The sequence below is a fragment of the Arachis ipaensis genome, chromosome B10, assembly GCF_000816755.2.
Source record: "Arachis ipaensis cultivar K30076 chromosome B10, Araip1.1, whole genome shotgun sequence".
In the NCBI taxonomy this organism is placed as follows: Eukaryota; Viridiplantae; Streptophyta; class Magnoliopsida; order Fabales; family Fabaceae; genus Arachis; species Arachis ipaensis.
The window spans coordinates 130,919,716-130,924,527 of NC_029794.2; positions in this window are offsets into that span (position 1 = coordinate 130,919,716).

Genomic DNA, 4,812 nt, shown 5'->3' on the forward strand with positions numbered 1-4,812 from the left:
AACACATCTTAGTAGCTTTTGGAATGAGACTTTCGATAATTATTTTAAAAAAATATAAATATTTTGTAAACATATTCAGTTATGGTTTAAGACGAATTTGAGAAGGAATTGATTTTCTTCGTTTGTCCGGCATGTAAACAATATAAAGAATAAAAATAGATATATTTATGAGAGTTCTTTAACACACAACTGAATAAAATTCTGTAAAAGTTTGAGTGGGTATTTTTCTATTTGAGAGTATTTAGTCCGTAATTAATAAGAAATAGGGAAGCTGAAGTTGGTTAAAATTTTAATAAAGACAGTATCTAAAATTTTGAAAGAATCTAGACTTGAGTTAAATTTGAATTTAAAAATTAAAGTAGTTATCCATAATTGTAATTGATTTCTGTTACCCGACGATTTTTTCTATTTTAAGATCAGGTAAATTTTATAATTTGCGTGAAATGATAAATTATTTCCTTGTACTTCGGCAACAAGCAGCGGGTTCTATGAACAATGGCAGCGTAACATTAATGAGAGTAGTTTTGACTTTGTTATATTAAAATTGTATTGTCTAAAGTTCACAACTTTGACCTTGAAATTTACAATGGTGAAAAAAAAAAAGATTTTTGTCAAAAATAAAAAAAATTATATTTTTTTTTAAAATTATTTTTAAATTTTAATTCTCTAAATACAATTTTTTTTTGTTTAAAGCAAGTTTGTTTAACTCCCGGCGAACTCCTTTTAATTTTTTTCAATCCCATATTTTTAATCCATTTTCATTATAACCAAATAGTATATAGATCTACAAATAATATATAGGAATACACAAAAATACACAAACAATAAGTATAGTTTCTTTGAGAATTTTTTTAATTATAAATTAAAAAACAAACCATATTTAACGATGGCAACCATTATTATCGTCTCCAGAAATACATAGGTACACCGGAATAAGTCATATTTAACAAGAATTTTTTTAATTAGAAGTCGTATTTTATTTTGAAAGAAAAATTTTGAAAATAAAATACGATTTATAATTTAAAAAATTCTTATTAAATATGACTTATTCTGGTGTATCTGTGTATTTTTGGAGACGATGATAATAGTTGCCATTGTTAAATATGACTTATTTTTTTAATTTATAATTAAAAAATCATTAAAGAAGTCATACTTGTTGTTTGTGTATTTTTGTATACTTCTATATACTGTTTGTAGATCTATATACTATTTGGAGATGATGATAATGGATTAAAAACGCGAGATTGAAAAAAATTAAAAGGAGTTCGCCGGAGGTTAGGCGAACTCTATAATTTTTATAGAATTTGTTGGGGTGCGGCGAACTTGATCTAAACCAAAAAATAAAATCGTATTGGGAGAATTAAAATTTAAAAATAATTTTGGGAGAAATATGAATTTTTTTTATTTCTAAAAAAAACCCGAAAAAAAAATTAAGGCTTGCAATGTTATCTATAAAAAATTATATCAATACAAGGTTTGAGTTCATTTGTCCATAAGAAAGGCAAAATTGGTAGTGTCAAGCTTTAATTAGACTTTGTTGAATTTAACCCTGTTTCATTCATGGACATACGCAATTTAACAATGTTAAGTGACATTACATGTGAATATGTGATGATCATATCTCTTAAGATTAATTATATATGCTTGAAAGTGGAATGGTGGAATCCTTAGAGAACTCTCCTAGAGTTTCAACGGAAGAAGAAGATTAATTATATACACAATTTTATGTTAAGATTTATAAAAATATTTTTAAATAATTCAAAATATGCTAAAGAAATCCAGATATTACTAGAAACCTACCCTATTAACAAAAAAATATAACATGACTTATTTATCAAAATCTTACTTATATTATCACATAAAAAGTTCTATTTGACACATCACTCTTTTCTATTATTATAAAATCCCTTAATTCATAAATGTATATTTTTATCACAGTTTTAAATAATTTGATAGTATGTTTATTCATTGAGAAATTCTTCGCATACAAGCGATTAAGGCTTGTAAACCTTACAAGTCTAATTAAAACTAACGCTTAAAACGCATTTCGAACCGTTTTTCTTCCTCTTCGTCTTCTTCTTCTTCTTTTCTTTCGTTTCTTGCCTTCTCTTTCTCCTTCTTCTTCTTCTTCTTGCTGCACGTTCTTCTTCCTCTTCCTCTTCCTCTTCTTCTTCTTCTTTTCTTTCGTTTCTTGCCTTCTCTTTCTCCTCCTTCTTCTTCTTCTTCTTGCTGCACGTTCTTCTTCCTCGTCTTCCTCTTCTTCTTCATTTACGTGCTTTTCTCTCTGTTTTCTTTCTTCGTTATTCTCGATTTTCATTGTTTTTTACATCAAGTTCTGAAATTATTTTTGAAGAAGAAGAAGTAGCAGAAGATGAGAAGGAGAAAGAGAAAGAGTTCTGAATTATGCATAAGGTGTACTTCAACGAATGTTGGGTGTATTTCTTAAATCCTTTGGGTGTAGTTTTGTAATCCTTTGGGTGTATTTCTATAATCTTTTGGGTGTATTTCTATAATCGTTTGGGTGAATTCCTGTAACCGTTTGGGTATATTTCTGTAATCCTTTGGGTGTATTTCTGTAATCGTTTGGGTGTATTTCTGAAGTTTCATTATCTTCAAAACGATTTCAAAGCTTGGTTTCAGAAACCATGAAAATCGAAAAAAAAAACGAAGAAGAAGAAGAAGAAGAGGAAGAGGAAGAAGAAGAAGAAGAAGAGGAAGAGGAAGAAGAAGAAGAAGAGTCGTTCATAATACATGATGAGTGTAGCGCTTTAAAAACAGAAAACGGTTGAATAACGCATTAAAAGGCCCGTATGTGTAGCAACTTGTAAGACTTGTAAGTCAAAAAGACTTGTATGTGTAGCAGGCCTCTTATTCATAATAAAATTTAGAAGTATTTTTATTAGCGACAAAATATTTTAAATATATTTTTTGTAGTTTATCCTTGTAAAATATGATATTTTTCTTCTTTTGTATAAATATAATAGTATTTTGAAAAATTTGTGTTAGTACTACAAATCAGCGGTTATGTTGTCAAGCATAATTTGGCCACCAAAATAAAATAAAAACCATGTTAAATTAACATGAAAATTTTAAAGAGAAAATATAGAGAAATAAATTTTTTAAACAACATAAATAATAAGTTAAAAAAAGAACTTTATAAAACACAACATGATGATAGTAGATTAGTAGTCATTTTAACTTGCACCAAGTATTATTCAACAATAAAGATTAAGGGTTTGTTTTCCTTTTAATTAATGGGTGATGTTTACACAAAAAAAGAAAAAGAATCATTTGATTTTACGTGTGTAAGAGGTGAGATATGTGGGATATAGGATATATATTTTGTACCTCATGTAGAATATGATAGATTTCCATTATTAATTAGTAATTAGAGATATTTAAGTAATGTTTAGTTGAAATTAGATTTGTTATAGAGATAAGGAATTCCAATTAGATAATGGAATAGAAGCGGAAAGGTGGAAGGTGATGAAAATGGTGTTTGGGGGGACACGTCATCAGGTGCAGTAGAAATGGGTAGGTGGGGGTCATGGAAGTGGACGTATTCTTGTTTCTGCCCACATCCATCCTTCATTCTCTTAATCTCTTCTTTCAAATCATTTTATCTACGTCACTCACTACGTATACATATTATGTCTAATACTTTTATCTGAATTAATAGTCAAAATCGTCCATAAAAGATACTTCAATTTCTATTTTAATCATCGAAAGACAAAATTAATTGAAATCCCCCCCAAAAAATATACGACTTGGTCACATTAGTCCTTTCGTCAGGTGGATGATGACGTGTCACGTTAAGTGCCACGTGATATGATGACGTGGTTGGTTAATGCCACGTGTCACAAAATGGTTGGTTGACGTGTCAGATCAGGGACACATAGCACGTCACGTGTCAGATCAGTGACATGTGGCACGCCAGTGTCACTTAACATGTAAAAAAATTATTTATAATCAAAATAGTTCTTGAAAGTTCAGACGTAAGTCATTTTTATCCCTAAAATTTTAAAAATTAATCAAATTAGTCCTTATATAAATTTTTTTATTTTTTTTTGATAATATTAAATTTGAAATCTTTTTTGATACTACTAATTTTAATAGAAATATAATTGACAAACAAAAAATTAGTAATTGTATATTTTCTTCTTAAAAATTTTTTCAATAAAATTATCTCTCTTCTTCAATTCTTATCAAAATCTCTCATATTATTTTCTATTCTAAAACATTTTTCTTACATTATTATATTTCTCAAAATCAGGTTTTAGAATAAAAAAGAATAAGAGAGATTTTGAGAAGAATTAAAGGAGAGATAATTTTATTAAAAAAATTTTAAGAAGAAAAAATACAATTACTAATTTTTTGTTTGTCAATTACATTTCTATTAAACTTAGTAGTATCAAAAAATATTTCAAATTTAATATTATCAAGAAAAATAAAAAAATTATATAAGGACTAATTTGATTAATTTTTAAAATTTTATGGATGAAAATGGCTTACATCTGAACTTTCGAAGACTATTTTGATTATAAATAATTTTTTTATATGTTAAGCCATGTGTCACTGATCTGACACGTGGTGTGCCAGTGTCACTGATCTGACACGTCAATCAATCATCTTGTGACACGTGGCACGCCACGTCATCATCCAACTGACGGAAGGACTAACGTGACCAGGTCGTATATCTTTCGGGGACGATTTCGATTAATTTTGTCTTTTGAAGACCAAAATGGAGATCGAAATATCTTTTACGGACGATTTTGACTATTAACTCTTTTTTATCTCTAATATAATGTAGTA